The sequence below is a fragment of the Anguilla rostrata genome, chromosome 9, assembly GCF_018555375.3.
Source record: "Anguilla rostrata isolate EN2019 chromosome 9, ASM1855537v3, whole genome shotgun sequence".
Lineage (NCBI taxonomy): Eukaryota > Metazoa > Chordata > Actinopteri > Anguilliformes > Anguillidae > Anguilla > Anguilla rostrata.
Genome location: NC_057941.1, coordinates 2,662,075 through 2,682,500, shown reverse-complemented (window position 1 = coordinate 2,682,500; position 20,426 = coordinate 2,662,075). Strand labels below are relative to the sequence as shown.

Below are 20,426 nucleotides of genomic sequence, written 5' to 3'. Positions count from 1 at the left end.
TAAACCCTAATAAATAAGTAAATACATTTCGGACTGGAAAGCATTAAGCGCGACCGCGATGCTGAAGAAGGCGAGAGCGTTCCCCCATCACGAGCGCAGGACCTCAGGCAACGAGGAGGACGGCCGTGTGAAACTCATCAGGACTCCAGCGGTTTCCCTCAAGGTGACATTGCGTCCCCCCCCCTACCCCAACCCCCCCCAACCCCCCCCCCGCGTGTTCCTGTCATGGGACGCCGCCACAATCAGGACGGACAGTCCATTCAGGACCTGGGGCTCCACTCACACACACTCACACACACACTAATTAAACCCAATGTTTAAATCGAGCTAAAATAAATAAATAAATAAATAAATAAATAAATCCATAGGCCACTGTGACTCCGCGAGCCTCCTCCCTCATTGATTGTGTGGCTCTCTCCAGGACTCCGGAAAGGAAAGGTAACGGTGGAAATGATGCTTCTGAAGGATACTCGCTGCGCTGGCGAGATTTCGGCCTCATCCAATTCTACAGCACTGATTTGGCACGCTCCCCCCCCCCCCCAACCCCAGCAGCCCCACTCCACTCTCCAGCAGTATGAAAGAGCCCTTTTAGGAAAGTGCTATTTCTGTCCTGTGGCAAACTGACTGACTCCTAAACGATTCTCACTGACAACTTACCGAAATGCCTGCCTGAATCGAGAAACCTCAAACTGCCAATAAGCAGCTGCTCAGTACTGTTTAAAAAGAATTTGGGGGGGGGGGGTGTGTGTGCAGGCGAGGGTGCACTCATTTTACCTCTGAAAAACACTGCACACTGATGTTCCTTCATGAGAATTCATAATATGTAAATATGTAAAATAATATTTTATTTTTGTTTATAAATTTGGCAACCAGCATGCGGCTGAACGTGTCCAAATCCCACCCTAATTTTGAATGGGTAACAGTCAGCAACCACGACCGTGTTCAACCGCGAACGCCACTGCCGATTCGGGAGAGCGTAGACATCCACGGTTCTCCTCCGAAACACACAGCGACACCAGCTGCTTCTTTTCACACCACAGACTACAGCTGAGCTCACACAGAGAGCAGTCAGAGGAAGACCTGTCATATGGGGCTTTGACATGCAGTCCGATCGACCAGCAGGGGTCACTAGAGAGCAGTGAAATGCAGACCCCTGACCGACTGAACCTTCCCGTTCCCTCGGTGACACAATCGCCAGTTGTTCATTGCCCTATGGAGCTGCCAGCCACAGTTGGCACTGGCACGGTCCAGATTCAATCCAAGACTGCGAGGCTCCTCCTTGCACCAGTGTGGTGCCTTAACCGAATGCACCACCCAGCAGCTTCTATAACCACACAGATTTAAAATGCAGGATTAAAAAATGACAACTGCTGGACACAGAGAAGGACAGAAGGGAAGTAATCACATGACCTGAACAAGGGCCAAGCCAGAATGCATTTGCGTGATTTATTATTCAGTAGCTAATCAATTGGCAGCATCTACTGCGTGTATTATGACTAACATACCAGATGAAATTATCTTGCAGCCTGTCCTGACAAGTGGGATCAAAATTAAGACACTTCTACAAAACACTATCATTACCCTTCAAGACTGATTGTAACAGGAACCGTCCGCCCAAAAGTGCTCTCAATTTGAACATTTATGGTAATTATGAAAAAAAACATTTTCAAAAGAGATTTTCAAATCTAAATGAGCCTCTTTTTTCTTAGAACAGTAAAAAGTAAAGTAAGGCACAAGGTTAAAAGAACAAAGGAAGATAACTGGCCAATAAAGGGGACATAAAAAAGAGACGGAGATGGAGGAAGAGCCACCTTGACCTTTCCTGTGGGCTGCAGTTGTTGCAGCCTGTGATAAATGCAGTGTCCATCTCTGGTGATAAAAGAGTGCAAGGTCCCTCACCATCACCCGGAGAACATGAACACATGCCCTAACTACATGCTGTAGCCCTAGCTAAAACACACACACGCACACACACTCACACAGACCCCCACAGATACACACATTCCCACGCACACACACACACACACACACACACACAAACTACATGCTCCAGCTAAAACTCTGGCTAAAACACACACACATACATGTATGCACGTACGCAGACACTCACAAGCCACACCTACAAACTCACACACACACATGCACAAATGCAAGCACGCACTCACAAACACACACACACACATGTATGCACACGCACGCACAGATGCAAACGCACGCACGCACACACATGCACATGCACGCACGCACGCACGCACACACACAGAGCTGAGAAAGAAGTGAGAATAAATTCTAACCACTATGGAGTTTTGGTCCATAAGTTTGAGCTTTAGAAACTACAGTAAGAGCAGAGGCCTAGTTTTTAAATTCTTACACATTGCGCAATTATTCTTTACTGGAAAAAAAGGGTGAAAACCGAACTACTTGACATCCAAAAGATTAGCGAAGTCTCCAGAAACTGTCCAAGGCAGCAATTGGATTAAAGTTTTGTCAATCAACAGGCAGGACAGTAATCTTTTCAAAGGGTAATACCCGTCCTTCTGTTCTACCTGGTTTAAAGGGCTGTCAGTCAGATTAAAAAACAGCCAATAAACTGCAGAGACTTATCCAGCTATGTAGTCCGTGAGCTACAAGCTCAGGCAAAAAAAAAAAAAAAAATCTGCATTTTTACAGCTCAACGGTTGAAGTTTTACACCATTAAGAAAGTCTGACACTCTCAGGCACTCGTGTATTAAACTCAGGCAGTTCTGGTAAATTGCTTGGCCTCCCCCATTTATCTCCCCTGAGTTGAGAGAACCCGGTTGTGACCATAGACTCATCCACTTCACTGCAATGTCCTCCAAAATACAGGCACCACCCCCATGTAAATAACAATGCATGTTAAAAATGGTCACCAAACTGCTCTAGCTCTGTGAAGTCCTTTCTGGCACCATAGAGTGCCTGCTGTAGCTAGATAATTAGTTTTTTTTGCAGTGTGCTTGCATTCATCTCTGTCTATCACGTGTGTTTATGCTTCAGTAAGATCGCTGATGGAGTCCAGATATTCCTGCCGGTCGTGTTGTTTGGTTCACGGGAGAACAGCCCGTTCGGCCGAACCGGATCGAGCGCTTTCCCGCGGTGATGTCACCGCCAGTAACGTGCGGTAATTTCATCAGGAGGCACGTCTCGGACGTGACTGCGGAGGAGTAAAAACGGAGGAGAGCGTCCGTCTCGCCTCCCTCCGTCTCGCCTCCCTCCGTCCGCCCTGCTCCACTCAGGCCCTTCACTCGATTAAAGCTAAGCGAGTCACAGCGAAGCCTCTTCGGACTTCTTAACGGGAAATCCGATATGTTTTATGACGGATGGCGAGGACTCAAGACATCGCCGTGAGAACAGGAGGCCACCCGCCACCACTTCCCCCCCACCCCCCGCTCTTCCTGTGGAGGATGAGGCCAGCTGGATTTACAACCCGAGAAACTTTTATTCGAGGGAGTGCGAGGGGACAAGACTGCTCTTGTGCGGCTTTTGTAGCTTACAGACACCCAGACATTGTGCAGGAAAATTGTGTGCGCGTGTGTGTGTGTGCGCATTTGTGTGTGTGCGTTCATGCACGTGTGTGTCCATTTGTGTGTGTGTGTGTGTGTGTGCATTTGTGTGGGTGTGTGTGTGTGTGCATTTGTGTGGGTGTGTGTGTGTGTGTGCGTTCATGCACGTGTGTGTCCATTTGTGTGTGTGTGTGTGTGTGTGTGTGCATTCATGCGCGTGTGTGTGCATTTGTGTGTGTGTGTGTGTGTGAGTATTTTTATAAACTGATTAACAATCAAGGACTGCTCTTCAGCAACTTACCCTACCTTGAATCGTTCACGTAAGTACTTGATAGACATAATAAAATATATCAAGCTGAGTTCTCCAGATATTTGTCAGCCAGTTTGTCATTTTAAGTATTTCATTTAGCATGCATCAAAAGTACTCACTGATATTTCACCGTATTAGCTATGCACAAAATGTTTAAACTAGCACGAAACACTCATTCCCATATTAATCACATCTCATACTATTGATGAGCTACAATTAAAATTAAAGCAATGACTCAAAAACTAAAGGATAATTAGGATACTAATTAGATTATTTTGTACCGCGCATCTTCTTTGATGCTTGCCATCATGTTCTGTCAGCTAATTTAGGAAATAATTCACTTTAGATGCACCTCCATTTTCCTGACAAGTACACGAAAACCACACAAAAATGACCTCACTGACGGCAGAGAGAGAGAGTGGGGAGAAAGGGGGAGGGAGGGACGAGGATAGACCGAGAGAGGGATGGAAAAAGAGAGAGATAGGGAAGGAGGGAAAAAGAGAGAGAGAGGAAGGAAAAAGAGAGAGAGGGATGGACGGAGAAAGAAAGAGAGAGGAGAGAGTGAGGGAGCGAGAGAGGGAGGCAAAAAGAAGAGAGGGAGGTAGAGAGGGAGGGAGAAAGAAAGAGAGAGAGGAAGGGAGAGGGATAAGAGAGAGAGAGAGAGAGGAGGAGGAGGAGATAGAGGGGCGACACAGACAGCCCCAGGTCCAAATCCTTAAATTGCAATCCTATTTTAGTTTTAAAGGAGAAGATATTACTCCTTTCATTGCCGTTCTCCCAGCGAAAAACTCCATTACTGCACTAGAGCGAGATGGGCCGGGGCGCTGAGACCTGTTCTGGGGCGCTGGGGCGCTGAGACCTGTTCTGGGGCGCTGAGGCTGGGGGCTGGGGGCTGTTCTGGGGCGCTGAGGCTGGGGGCTGGGGGCTGTTCTGGGGCTGAGGCTGGGGCTGGGCTGTTCTGGGGCGCTGAGGCCTATTCTGGGGCTGTTCTGGGGCGCTGAGGCCTATTCTGGGGCTGGGGCTGTTCTGGGGCGCTGAGGCCTATTCTGGGGCTGGGGCTGGGGCTGGGGCTGAGGCCTATTCTGGGGGCTGGGGCTGTTCTGGGGCGCTGAGCTGGGGGCTGGGGGCTGTTCTGGGGCGCTGAGGCTGGGGCTGGGGCTGTTCTGGGGCGCTGAGGCTGGGGCTGGGGGCTGTTCTGGGGCGCTGAGGCCTATTCTGGGGCTGTTCTGGGGCGCTGAGGCCTATTCTGGGGCTGGGGCTGTTCTGGGGCACTGAGGCCTATTCTGGGGGCTGGGGGCTGTTCTGGGGGCTGAGGGCTGAGAGCTGATCGGGGGGGCTGAGGGCTGAGAGCTGTTCTGGGGGCTGAGGGCTGTTCTGGAATGCAGGTGGGACCAGGGCGAGCCACATTACAGTGGGAATAAAGACAGGAAGTATCGCCTGTCAGGAAAGATTGCCCCTGTCTCCTCTTCCCCAGGGCGGTCACTGATCTAGCGGGTTTGATTCCGGCTCAATATTAAATCACCACGTGGACCAAAGTGAATCTGCTCCAGTGTCTGTCACACCCCGTCTTTGTTCAACCAAACACTTCTGATAATGGAAAGAGTTCTACACCGGGCGAAGCGGGACCAATCTCGGCTCGATGTCCTCCTCCACCACCGCCCCCCCCCCACCTCCCATCTTCACCCCCCCCCTCTCCAGTCCTTCTTTCTTATTAAACCTCATTGTACCTGGTCTTTTGTGAACCCTGATGGAAGGAGCACTTTCCTCACAAAAGGGACTCTGTCCTGTTGTACAGTGACGACAAATGAGTCTTTTGTTGGGCGGGAAATAAAGCGAAGTCCGGCGGGAAGGAAGAGAAAAATCCCGCCACAGACTCTGACACGGGAACGTCGGCGAATTTAAATTCAGCCCTTTGTTTTCGGTGTTGTTATAAACAGCAGGGTGCTGCCTGGAGTCTCCCAGCATGCAGTGGGAATAGACGCTGTCCTCACCTGCCTCTCTGACATATTCTCTTTTAATCGCGTCTCTCCCTCTCCATCTTAGCTAATGCGTGCTGAGCGTTCTGGTGCAAAATGGCTGCCGTGCATTACCCAGGTGGGCGCTACACATTTGGTGGTGGGTGAGGTGAGTTCCCACTCGTCACTGTAAAGCACTTTGAGCGTTCGGAAAAGAGTTATACAGTATACATGCAATGATTCATTCATTCATTCATGTCACATGACCTCACCACAGAGATCATCCCTTTCGCCCCATTGGCTCACGGCCGTTCGAGCGAATGACCGAACTATGATCCACATAAATATACAAAACCTCTGTAATCAAAGCACGATTGTAATATAATACAAGCTGCCCATAGTCTCCGCAACAATCCCTCTTTCTGACAGGAATATTTTGCTCCTCTTAAACCAGGGTTTTGAGTTTGGAACAATGAAATAAAATGAGTCACAACTAGCAAAAAGAAAAATTATCAAGGATGGATCCAGGATCTTTGGTGGTCACAAACACACACCAAACTGCACAATCATATCACCACAGCAATTAGGACAAGGAGCAGCCAATGATATACTCACAGTTTAGTTTTGAAAAGCATCCTAACAACAAAAAGCTAAGGCAATTACACTAACAGAAATAGATATGTTCATTTTCTCAATCGCCTCACTGCAACTGGCCTCATGAGTCATACTTTCAACGTTTTTCTGCAGCTCTCTGCTGTGTTTTTTAGTACAGTGCTTCTAATGAAATCCACACACACAGCACCTCAAACTCACCATTAGGAGCCCTAATGGCTGCCCTTCCTTTTTTTCCCCCATAAAGATTAAGGAATAAATACCGATCCGTGGGGAGATGAGGGCTTCAGGATGTCTAAGAGGCGCTGAATAACATAGGCTAAAAGGGGCCTGGACAGAGCCAGGAGGCCCAAACTTAACAGGGCCGAGAGCCCAGCCACCTTCTCACCTCCCAACCGCGAGAGCAGGAGCGGACCTTCACACACACACACACACACACACACACATCATAAATCTTGTTGGCAGATTTAATTGGACCGCTGTTTCTGACCGGCCCCTGCTGGCCAATCAGCTCTCCCGCGGTCTGTTCCGGGGTCAGGAGGAAGCAAGGCATGAACACGGACATGCCTCCGGTGATGTATGTTCTACACACCAGCGCGCCGTGAGTTCAGGCATCTCACTGTTAGAAGGCTTATTTTTTAAGGCCCTTCCCCTTCCCCTCCCCCCCCCACCCCACCCCCCCCACACACAGTACATGTCATTGAGAGCCATCTGAACAATATGTCCTTCGGTTATAATAATAGTGTAAGCACTATCCATAGGCAATTTATTCAACATTAAAAAATGGCGCTCACGATTGTTGATTTAAAAATAGGAGATTGGCAAAAGAGAGAAATTAATGATTTTCCTTGGAGAAATCTGCCAGAGGTGGAGGACATATGTTTGACTCACTTGCATTTTGAAATTACTCTTCATCTTTCCCTTATTGTATCAATTGTGAAAATACATACTTATATTATTATATGGAGCCTCTATGCATCTCAGAGTTTCTTTCATTTGAATTTGTTTCCCCGTCCCCTTGCCTACCTAACGGATTCTAAAGTGTAGTTTAGAAACTATCCCATTATGGTACATACGCAACAGAACCTACGTACTTATTAAAATAAAAAAATTGACCACCAGATTCAGCAGGTATTTGGTGTTATTCTGATATTTTGCAACGATGATTAAGGAGTTTTTTTCAGAAAAAAAGTCACACGTCGGGTACTTGTACCATAGAGCTTGCAGCCCGGGTAAAACAGATATTCAGGAGAGCCTCTGCTTCCGGAGCATGCTCACATCGCACCGCAGGAGTCTTCGTTCGGACGCGGGCCCCGGTTCTGCTTCCCGCCTCGCGCCTGGCGGCACCACACCCTAATAACCGCTCTTTATTCACCGAAACGCACGGCCTTCGCCCTCGGTTCCGTACCGCATTATAAGAGAAGAGAGAGCCGCGATGTCATTGACCTTGGACGGGAAACGCTGGAACGCCGACGTATCTATGATGTCACACTAGTTTCTGTGTAATACCACGAGGACAGGAAACGCTGGAACGCTGACGTTTACACGATTTCACACTAGTTTCTGTGTAATACCAGGAGGATGGGAGACGCTGGAACGCTGGAACGCTGACGTATCTATGATGTCACACTAGTTTCTGTGTAATACCACGAGGACGGGAGACGCTGGAACGCTGACGTATCTATGATGTCACACTAGTTTCTGTGTAATACCACGAGGACGGGAGACGCTGGAACGCTGACGTATCTATGATGTCACACTAGTTTCTGTGTAATACCACGAGGACGGAACACCCTCGAGACTCCGTTCCGACTGCAAGCTTTATACCGCAGGACTTACAAAAGAAACTTGAGTCAAGAAAAGGATCTTACATGGTGTTTCTGCATCTGTTCATATCTGCATAATATAGTCAACTTGCATGGGACCAGGTACAGGTCTATTATTCATAAAACAGCTTGTTAGCAGTAAATGAAACGGTAAATCTGCACAAGCAAGGGAATCCAAGCACAAACCTTTGTGTCCGAGGGTTGTGGAAGAGTAAATCATTAGGCTATATTTCTAACAAGAACAATCCAAGTCGACCTTGTCCTGGTTTTTTTCTTCTTTTTTTTTTTTACATACATAAACACGTAATCAAAGAAACAAAATTAATTAATTCCATAATTTAAAAATTAGATTACCAGGGCTGGTAGAAGGTCATCTCAAAGTAGCAACATGCTATTTTGATATGCCCATGGGGTGGTACGTCCCCATGCAGTGAAGCACTCTGAACTGAATTTAGTACGCTTAAAACAGTACGACCATGTTTAGCATTTAGCCTGAACAGGCAAGCTTTATAATATTGGTCTGACCACCGAATCACAAACCCAAGAGTCTCAATCATTTGACGAAAACTAAATTTTCATTGGCAAGAACTTCTCACTTCCAGCCATCGTATCTGAATATACGGCAAGCAATTAGGCTCAATTACCCCAGTCCCTCAATATGGCGGGTGGAGCATTCTGGAAAGGTCTGATTGAATTGCACGTGCTTTTAAACAGTCTAAGTGCATTTGATTGACTCTCCCCAGGCCTCCAAAGTGTCCACATATGTTAGCATTAGGCTAATTGGCACGGCATTACTACCAGACATTACGCTGCAACTGCAGCAGATGTCCATCACGTGACGGTACTTGTTTTTTTTTAATGATGGGACCGTTTCGTTCCCCCCCCCCACCCCCGTTTGGAAATGTTTTCATCTGATGCCTTTTTCTGGGTAATTTGAGAAGAACTCCCGAAAGTGTCGCAGGTGTGATTTTCTGTTGCCATGGCGAAGGTCACGGGGTGAGCGGGGGCCGATGGTGTTGACAATGGCGGTAAATTTCACGCCATCGCGGGGGCCGGCGCCAGGCAGAGATTAGAGGCACGGTTATTAAAGCCTTCTCCTCCTCCTCCTCCTCTTCGTCGGCCCAGTGCATGCTGGGAGCGCGCGGGCAGTGCTGAAGACCCGCGCCGTCAGGGTGACAAATCTGACGGCACCTCTCACGTCCGCGGGCCCTCGCTCACAACGGCTACATAAACCGTAAAAAAAAAAACGTGAAATATTCTCAGCCTGGACGCTTTCATCACTTCCTCCCCGCGCCCCCTCCCCCCTCTCTCTGGGGCTGATAAGAATGTATCACCCGCGAAAAATGCGAAATCGACATGCAATGTTATTAACTCGACGGGAAAAATGGAGCGCCCTGCAAACACACCGAATGTCATTTCAGGAAGCATCGAGGCTCACACACGAGGACGTAAAAGAGCTTTTCCCACATCCTCTGTCAAGGGCAAAATCCTTAAGAGGGAATTAACCCCCACATGTCAAACGAAAATGTGACACGCAGCTTCCTGACCTCAACAGTCAATCATTCCTGAACTCCAGCGAGATCCATACGGACATAATTACTGTTGTGCAAAATGACAGATTTTGTAAAGGGAGGGGGCCTTTCACTTATAAAGACACAGAGGCAGAGATACTAGCGAGAACCAGAGGGGAAATTTTAACCCTTTGAAGTGTGGGCTTTTTGGGAATGTTTTTTTTTTTCAACATTCTAAGTCGGTGTTCTAGAACTCCACTGCTTTCACAGTTACCAGCAGTGATTGTGACATCAGCATTAGAATGTTCAGTTAAGAACATTCTAATCACATATCTGCGATCTCACGCCTTAAAGGTTTTATACATAAAGAAGGACTGCAAATAAATAAATAAATAAGAAATAATAAATAAATAAGTAATGCACGTAAAGGGAGCTGAGATTAACACAGCTGCCAGGACTCAGAACCCTAATCCGTTTGGGAATGGCTGCGGGCGTCGATGTCAGAACGGAAAGCTGTCGTATAAATCGCGGACCACAAGGGGCACCAGCACTTCACCGGACACCGAGAACAAAATAAAAAAGCCCTAGAGTGTACATCACTGTGCAGCGCACCCGTGAAACTGCGCTTGTTAAAAGCACACCAGAAAAGCCTGACATCGGTCCTTTTTTGTTTTTTATTACTCTGAGCTGTTATGGTATTTAGCAGTCCGCCACCCCAGACACTCCAAAAGAGCATCAGAGGATCAGCAGGAGCGGGGGGGGTGGGGGGGTTGGTAACCCGAGAAGCAGGCCACTGCCGCCTCCCAGAACCCTATTTTCGGCTGATGGGCGGGGCGGGGCGGCACGCTGATGACGGGCAGGGCGGGGCGGGGCGTCACGCTGATGACCGCCGCGGGCGTATCGGTCACGCGTCGCTGCTTCCTGTCAAAGAGCGCTAAGTAGGGAGGAACCACGGCCTCCGGACGGCTCCCGGCTGAACCTGTCGCCTCTTCCGGCACGTTCCGCAAGTCAAATCAGTCGGCTCAATTTGTGGCCAAGGACATGCAGATCAGATTTTGAAGAGGCTGGACCCCTCCAGCCACCCCGCTGCCCCCCCACCCTGTGGTGTGATACAATGAGCCCTTTCATCAACAGTCAACACCCTCTAATTTTCACCGCAAGCGTTCCCGCCATACACAACTCCACATCTAACAAATAAAATCTCCAACGAGGAATAAAGTCCAAAAATGCACTATAATGAGGGGCTGCATTATTTCCCTTATTGACCTTTATTCCTCGCTGAACTAGCCTGTAATTGTATTCTAACCTTTTACCTCTTTCAAAGAAAATAACTGGGCATTTGAGCCTCAGCACAGAGCAGAGGGGAATTAGCTCTGTTGCCCGTCTGGAATGTGAAATGAAAGCAGACATCTTTCCCCTTAGCAGAGCGAGAGAGAGATGGAGAACCAACCATCTCATAGACCTACTGACCTGGAGACCCCGAACATCAGCCCAACAGCTTCCTGTTCATGCTGAACCAATCAGGTCTCACCGATCAGGCAGATACAGGTGGAAATGGAACTGAAATGAACGGTATTGGCGGTTCCCTCCGAAAATTATATTAATATTCAATGTTAATTCAGTAACTGGAGCCCAATGAGTGAAGGGTGATGATTTTGAAATAAAAATGATGTGGAGGAGCCCCCCATCTAAGCACCACCAGCACTCTGTGAGGCATGAGGTATTCCCAGCCCTGTTCAGCCCCGAAACAGCTTCATCACCTACACCAGGGATCATCAACTCTGGCCCTCGAATCCAAATCCAGCCCTGGTTTTCTTTTCTCCCGGGTAATTAGTGCTTACTGATTGGCCAGACTGTCTTCACACCTGACTCCCAGGCAAAGGGAGGGTGGAAAACCAGCAGTTCTCGGCCCTCGAGGACCGTGAGTTGCTGGTCCCTGACCTACACCATACCAGCATGAAATGGTACTCATTTCAAGGGCTACTGAGGAGGAGGAAATATGCCCCAAATCTAGGCATTTATCAAAAGAATTATTGATATGGAAAAAAAGAGGTGTTTTGAAAACATTGTAGAGAGACTGTCAAACACATCCAGCTCTCTCCTTAACTGGCCTTTCTGGTGAGTGGCAGCTTTTATGCTCAGGAGTTACTTCTAACGATGGCGACAATGTGGTATTCAATTTTCTTTTCTTCTTTCTTTTTGTTGATGGACTGGCAAGCTTTGTTCTTTCTGGTCCATCAAGCCCATTAACATTTTAACGTTCGATGACTAAATCAATTAACATTTCTGTTCGCCCGCCTGAGAGACTCACACTCCGAGATCGCGCATTAGCGCCGTTTTGACCGCGAGCGGCGGCGGCGGCTTCAGCGTAGGCGCCATTTCGGTTCGGCGGTTCAATAAAAATCAGCGTCGTGACCGCGTTTCATTCCGCTCGTTACTCCGAGCGGGAACGTGCGCCGGACTGCCGGCATCCGGAAACGAGCCGCCCGTGCGATTATTCCAAAATGGCAAACCGGCGAGCGACAAAAGGGTTTCCTCGTCCCTCTGAAATCCTTCCCCCCGTGGTCCTCACAGTTTGTAAGCCCTTGTGGTTTCTTATTTCCGTAATGTGTACGTTAGATAACTTATCCAGCACAGCAGAATCCCTCCTTTCCAATGTGACTTTAATGCTTCGGCATTCATAATTTCTCTACTGAAAAAAAAATCTGATTACAAGATCATAACTACAGAACGATATCAAAGCAGTTTCTCATCCCAAAGCTGAACCTGATGCTTTCTGGTTTCCATCCCAAGTGAATGCTGCCATAAACTCACCCACAGACTCTCAGATCCACCAATCAAGAGAGAGCCAACCTTCAAAGCGTGAGGAGCTTACCATCCACGTGCATTGTGGGTAAAAATGTTCCTTTGTCTCTGCTGTTAAGGTTCTATGAATATCATCTGTCGATAACCTTTATACAATTTCTCAATATCTACAAATCATATTCAATACATTGAATGCACCCAGAGAGCTCGGAAAGCCTCCCCGTGTCTCCCAGTGCAGGAGAGAGCGAAGGGGACACCAGGACAGGATATGACATCACAGACCGTACCAACACACCTGCACACAGGCTGGTAACTCAGCAGTGCAGAATAGCCTTAAGCAGAGTCAGCGCAGTGTTAAGGGATGAGGAAGCGTTGCTTTAGCATGAGATGAAGCATGAGGTTTGCTCTGTGGATTCACAGCCCGGGACGCGCGTCGAGTCATTTCGATTTCTGCCGAAGATTATATCTTATATACGCAGGACACTCAAATCGGGCCCTGGGGGGCCAGTAGTGCTGCCGGTTTTCATTCTCCCCGTCCAATCAGGGACTGATTTACAGCTGGGACACAAGGCGAGTTAAATCTCTGGCCAATCAGGGGTATTAGCCAATCAATTAACTATCAGGCATAAAAGAATATCAGCAGCAGTACTGGGCTCCAGGGCCAGATTTCAGCCTCTCCCTGCGATATATACTGCTTTGCCTGACGGTGAAGCTGGAAACAGATCTTTTCCTAAAAGTCACGTCTACCAGTGACACGCAGTCCCTCTCTCTCAATAACCTCATAACCATTGATTTTCTATAAAAGCTCCTGGAAGATGGAGAGCAGCCTCTATGCGCTTTTTTTTTTTTCTCGCTCTCCAACACACAACTGTAGTTCCATAATACTCCCATTCACCATTTCACAGCCAGGTGCTGATATGGCCGGCCCCCCTCCCCGCCCCATCCCCCCCCCACGTTATTTTACACTCTCAGTACCTTCAGGAAACACCTGAAAAAGTGAGAAAGTGTTGTGTGCCCAAACAGTGAGCACACCGTCAGTAGGCCATGAGCAAGTGAATGTTGCCACGACTAAAATCTTGCCAAACGCGCACACTATACATGGCTGCTCCCCTCCCCTCCTCTCAGCTCAGTGTAGCAAACCTGAGAACAATCGCTAATCACGGTGTTAATTAGGCTATGATTACACTCCTCAAAAGTGTGTCTAATACCGCCGCTATTGTGATCCAATCATATCCTGCGGCTGATTTTATAACAATATCGGCCGTAAAATTAACGTTCCAACAGTGATTTCAAACGGCAGCCCAAAACATTTTTTGTAGTTTTGGCTCTGTGCTGGACTTGAAATATAATCGTGAACATGAAGTTCAGCCGGTCAGCTGTAATTATTTTTTTTATTAATTATTATTTACATCCACCCTGGGTGATCCATGAAGGAATTAAAGCCCTTTTAAAAACCTTGGACTGCACTGCACATATTGGAAGAAGAATGCATTTTGATAGGACATAATGGTAGGAGCAGGAGCCAGCGTGCTGTAAATATTAGGATCGGAATATCGGCAAAAAGTTCAGCCTGTTCTTTGGAATGCTGGGCATGTCGGAATGCCAGCAGCCAGACCAGCGCACGGCAGAAAGATTCCTGCTGAAATCGGAAAACTTTGTTCACGCTTTATATGGCAATAACACCCTGGCTTCCCGCTGCACGTATAAACAAATAAACAAAAAATACTGCACTCTCTGGCAACTGCAATCCTATCTGAAAATAATGAGAGATAAGAATAAGACCAAAAAAATAAAATAAATAAACAAAATATGACAAGAATATTCTTTTTAGTCTACACATTTACACATTTATCACGTCGAAGGAAGAGGTGTCTGCATTTCACGCTGGTCTTAAGAATCTGTGGCACCTGTTTTCAGGCATATATTTCGTTTTTTAGTGCTTGTTTACAGCCAGACCAGCATTGCAGAACTCTCTCTTCAGAAGGCCCAGAACTTGCATGGATTTAGTTACTTTAGATACTTCTTTTCCAGTCTTGATACAGCTGGTGCAGCTGCGAAAATTACAGGCTTGCCCTGTGTTTGCCATTACAAGTGCTCTTCTCCTCTCAATATTAATTATGATCAATGATCGATTATGCCAGGAAATGCACAACATATCTCCCAAAGTTGACCGAAGGGTGTTGCACGATCTCGAAAAGCAACACAAAAAACGTTCTCACTTGAGGAAATTAAAATCAGAGACAGATTCTGAAGTGGGAATTTACTGACGCGACTTTTTTCTTTTCTTTTTCAGGATGGCTTCTCTGTATAATTAGGCGGAGGTTTTGAGCGGCAGAATTCCGAGCGGACCGTGGCGATGCCGGACGGCGTACGGAACGGCGCGGATCTGATGTCATTAATAAGAGCGGTTCTGCCCTTGCCGCTGTCGCCGGCTGTTAGCTCGCCCCGCCAAAGTGCTTTATCAGCGGCTGTCAGATGTCATTCCATTAGTACCGCAGCCCCCCTTTTCATCGCTCACCGTCATTCGCTCTCCGCTTGTTGTCGTGGAAGCCGTCGTCACGACGATCTTCTGGCGCGGGCCTCCGGCTCAGTGCAGGCGACCGTCTTCGCCCGTCCCGCGCTTTTCCTGAGTTATGAAAAAAAAAAAAGAGGCATGACTCCCCCGAAGCCCCGCGGAAAAATCGCTCTGAACCAGGGGTGACCCCCCCCACTGCCCACCCCCCCATCCCGCCGTCCTCCTAACCCCCGCCCCTTCCCTCCACCCCCACAACCTCGCTGAAAAACTTTAAATGACGTTCACTGACCACTACCAGCCATCAGGCCAGCTTCTGTCATAGGGCACGGAATGGCAGGCCAATACCCTTCACCTTTTGTCCAATCGGAGGACGTGAGGCTTCAGCAGAAGTCTCCCATTGGCTCCTCCGTGTGAACAGGTGAGCAGGTGACACGGGAAGTAGAGAGACTCGAGCGAAGAGCGCGAAAAAGGTTAATTAGTTTTGTTGACCACCTGCTTTTTTTTTTTTTTCCTTTTCCTAAATCACAGGCTAGGCCTCATATCCGCGCGGCGAGGATTAAATCAATCAGCCAGGCCAGCCGAGCGGCAGCCCCGGCAGATCCCGTTAATGGAGGAGAAGTTCACGGCGGCGCAAAAGCTCTCTCTCGCCCGAGAGCCGACGTCTCTGACCTCGCCGTGTCAGAGCAAACGCCGCCGACGGCGAGACTCGAGGTGAACGGAGCGGCTTTCAAAGACCGGAATTTAACAAAGCCGCGGCACCCGATCGACTGGCCGCGCGCAGGAAGTCCCAGCATGCAACTCGCCATCCGACCTCCGCCTCGCAGAGCGACCCGCTGAACTGATTGCGCTGATTGGCGAGCGGCAGACCGAGCGGGGTGAGCGTACTTTTGTTTCAGAAAAGATAAAAAGGTCAGAGAGACGAGCGGAAAGCCTTCCCGTCCCCCGCCTGATTACAAACCCCCCTTTGAGGGCTTCACCTGCGCTGATTGCACTCGAGAATCGTGTTGATTCGGTCAAACGGAGCGCGAAGGTGTTTCGGATGTGCCGTTAATTCTGAGGAACTGGCGAATCCGCGACTGGAACCAGTCACCAATTGACATGCAGATTTTTTTTTTTTTAATGCAGACAGGGTTGATGGGACTACGTGTGCTTTGTGAATACAGACTGCGTGTGCTTTGTGAATACAGTAGGGTTGACGGAACTACTTGTGCTTTGTGAATACAGTAGGGTTGATGGGACTAAGTGTGCTTTGTGAATACAGTAGGGTTAATGGGACTATGCTTTGTGAATACAATAGGGTTGATGGCACTTGCTGTGAATACGAGGGTGTAGCTACTGTACGAGTTGATGGATAAGGGCTTGAATACAGTAGGGTATGGATATGCTTTGTGAATACAATAGGGTTGATGGCACTATGCTTTGTGAATACAGTAGGGTTGATAGGACTACGTGTGCTTTGTGAATACAGTAGGGTTGATGGCACTATGCTTTGTGAATATAGTGTAAAATATCCATGAGTGCCGCTTTTCTGCCGCATGGAGAGAATTTATTGAGCATGTCTGTGGAAGAGGCCCAAAGATGAAAAGACTACAGTGCAGTTGCCAGGAAGTGTTTGTGTCATCATCGATTATGCACGGAAGGATGGGAGGGGGGGGCAGGAGTGTTTCTAAGAACAACGTACAGTAACTGCACACTGTTCCAGAGTTATGCAGCGAGGCATAATGTAGTTTAAACATCCTACAGACATCTATAATGCAAACATCAATAAACCTGTTTCCAAACTTCCAATTCGTTTTGCACACAACATCCAAGTTCATTGGCTCAGCTATGATGATGTAATTTCTATCAACAAGTCAATTAAAAATGTCAGTGAAAAATTATTGTCTCCATGGTGGTTTGAGAAACCTTTCTTGTCACAGAACAAAAAGCTGAAAGCACCTGCATTTATTTCCAATAGGAGGCATACTATTTGAGGTACTCTGGAAACGTGTCTGCTGCCAAGTCTGTCGGAAAATCAGCAGTCAAACTTTACATAGTGCATTATCATAAGGCCTTCTAGCATACATACCTGTCATTAACATGTCATAAGCATGCATACCTGTCATTAACATGTCATAAGCATATACAACTGTCATTAACATGCTATAAGCATACATAACTGTCATTAACGTCATAAGCATATACAACTGTCATTAACTTTATAACCATACATAACTGTCATTAATATGTCATAAGCATACATAACTGTCATTAACATGTTATAAGCATCTTTAAACACCAGTTTTAAGCAAATGGGGGGGGTCTTTTTCATGTCATGACCTATTGTTTAAAATTCATGCTTAAATGTGACACAGGTCCATGTCAGGTCAACCCTCTGATCAAAATACCAGCACTTTTTCTTTTATGATTTTTTTTTTAGATCATTTTACAGCTGGAATTACATATATATATATATATAATTCAGTGTTCACATACTTTGTGTAAAAAAAACAAAACCACCCTTGTTCGGGTCGCGAAGGCAATTTCAAAAACAGATGTTTCCGCCTTAAAATGGGTGCATTACATGTGCAAATTGAATTTCGTAAACAAGCTCGCAAAACCTGGAAAAACCAGCCAAGTCTCCCAGAATAAAGGAATTTTTTTGCTTTGCATTGAAGCTGCAAATACCGAGAACATTTGGGGGGCCAAACAAGACGTACACAGTCAGAATTACAAAAGCAGCCTCTCCTCTCGTTTGTTCACAGCACCATAAATAACTTGCTGGAAAACAGAATCCTTTTTTTTTTTTTTTAAATGCTCCCTGCAAACACAGCGCTGCACTGTGTAGGATTTTTACAAACTGTTTACAACGGGCTGAATAATTCACGGCGCTTAAATATTCACATTTCAATCGGCCCGTCTCCTTCAGCGGCGCACGATGGCGGAAACGGAGTCGCACAGGCGAGCGCGGGGCGGTTAGCGTGCCACGGCACCAACGACAAAAAGAGAGCTCATTTTTTATTCCTTTATTTTTCCAGCCTCCCTTATTGCGTCCGGTCCAGAGAGCAAGTCGGCATCTGGCTCATTACAGAGCACAGCCAGCTAATGAATAGCCGGGGAACCCCGCGGTAATTAGGAGGGGCTCAGATTAATGGCGAGGAGACGTTGTTTTGCAGAGATAACCAAAAAAAAAAATTGCCGTAATCCGTAAGGATTACCATAAATCACTGAGAATCATAAACATGGGTAAGCTTTCATTTTATTTTAATGAACAGAGCGTTACAAAATAGAAGACAAAAATAAAGGAATTAATGTAACTAAATCCATGTTAATTTATATATATATATATATATATATATATATACACATATATACACATGAATATACATGCATGTGTGTGTGTGTGTGTGTGTGTGTGTGTGTGTTTGTGTATACAAGCACAATAAATAATAACAGGAAGACAGATTTTCAGGGTCTCGCAGCAGAGTACACGCCTGTTTCAGACACGCACACGCGTGTTAAGCCCATCTCAGACCCCCGCAGTCAATCCACGCAACACATCAACACAGCACCCGCGCGCAGGAGTCCCCAGAATCGCTCGGAGAGCGCCTGGCTCATACAGGCCGTGCGATCGCCCAGATCACAGCTGATTACGGACTTCCTCTGAGCCAAACACAGGAAGACGGCGCGCGTTTGAACGATGACCGAGCGCGGGCCAATCACACGGCGGCTGGCGTCCCCGATCGCGTGCGGCGGCGGCGGAATTCAAACGCATCGGCCCGGACGTGTGATCAGCGCTCAAACAGGCCGCCGCGCGCGGGGGGGGGGGGGGGGGGCAGCCTCTCATCCCGACCCGAAAAGGACTCCTTTTAGCGCATGGTTCTGATGATGCGTTTCCTGTGAAGCCTGTTTCCCGCCGTGGAGAGAAGTGCTCATCACCGAGAGAGAGAGAGAGAGAGAGAGGAGGGAGGGAGGGAGGGAGGGAGAGAGAGAAAGAGAGAGAAGGGGGGGGAGGGAGGAGAGAAGAGAGAGAGACATGGGGGGGAGAGAGAGAGAGAGACAGTAGGGGATGGGAGAGAGAGAGAGAGACAGGGGGGGAGGGAGGGAGGGAGGGGAGAGAGGAGGAAGAGAGAGGAGAGAGAAGAGACAGGGGGGGGAGAGAAGAGAGACAGGAGCGGGGAGGGAGGAGAGAAGACAGAGAAGAGGGAGAGAGAGAGAGAGAAAGAGGGGAGAGAGAGGGAGGAAGAGGAGAGGGAGAGAGAAAGAGAGAGAAAGAGAGGGAGGGAGGGAGAGAAAGAGCAGAGAGAGAGAGGGAGAGAGAAAGAACAGGGAGAGAGAGGGAGAGAGAAAGAGCAGAGAGAGAGGGAGAGAGAAAGAGCAGAGAAAGAGAGGGAGAGAGAGAGGGAGAGAGAAAGAGCAGAGAAAGAGAGGGAGAGAGAGAGTGAGGGAGAGAGAAAGAGAGGGAGAGGGAGGGAGGGAGAGGTGCGTTTAGCGCTTAATGCTTCTCCATCACAGGAGCGGCACTCATGGAAAAGCGCTCTCTCGTCGAGAAGTAATGGCTGGACCCCGAATCGACTGAAAGCACACGTTAAAGAGGAGAGGGAGAGAAATACAATTTCTGACTAGACCCCCCCCCCTCCTCCACTCCCCCCCCCCATTCCACGTTTCATAAAAAGGTACAATAACCCGGCGAAATTAAAGCAGAATCCCCGGCCTCTCCCCCGCGCTGCCAGAGCGAACAGAAATGAGTTTTACAGCGAGGAGGGATTCCATCAGTGATTGGGCCTATTGATCGAATGCACTTAGTATTAGGGGCACAGAGGGGAGTCAATATTGCTCTCTCCACATTGATCTGCGGGGCAGTAAATACACAGATTTGCCGTTCCCCCCCCCCCCAGGCACTCGAATTTACGGCATATATTATGAAAATGGCGGCCGAGGAAATGGGCTACTTAGGGGCCCGGCGATCGCAGCGGCGCGGCGAGAACATGGCGGGCTTCTCGCCGCGAGCGCAGCCGAGCGCGTGACGTGCTCCGGCCAGTGGGGGGCGACGTGGGATGGGCCCTACCCCGGGGGGACGACCCCGTGCGCAAAAAAAAAAAAAAAAAACCACACAAATACAAAATATTTTTTAAATGGTGTTTCTTCATTGGACGCGTAAGGGGAAAGAAGAAAAATGCATATAATAAAAATAAAATAAAATAAAAACTATGCAATGAAAATGTCTTGGCAATACTAATAAACTAATAAGTCACTAGCAGTGTCGCTGCAAATCTCTTTTTAGAATGTGGGAGAGAAGCCAGTGCATCTGTCAGAACCCCCATACTGTGATTCCAGCGGCCTGGGCATAATTTCTGAATGGGGGGGGATTGGGGGGAACAGGGGGGTACAG

General features: G+C 47.9%; 1 protein-coding gene across 4 annotated transcripts in view; it reads right to left on the bottom strand.

Moving 5' to 3' along the window:
* fstl4 (follistatin-like 4) overlaps positions 1–20,426 on the bottom strand; it is a 247,226-nt gene that overhangs the window by 209,445 nt on the left and 17,355 nt on the right. For 3 of the 4 annotated variants that reach the window (XM_064349753.1, XM_064349757.1, XM_064349755.1), the window contains one exon: positions 15,059–15,166. The exons of the other annotated variant lie outside the window; for it this stretch is intronic. The gene's annotated coding sequence lies outside the window, so the exon portion shown is untranslated. The remainder of the gene's footprint in view (positions 1–15,058; positions 15,167–20,426) is intronic. 4 annotated transcript variants of the gene reach the window in all.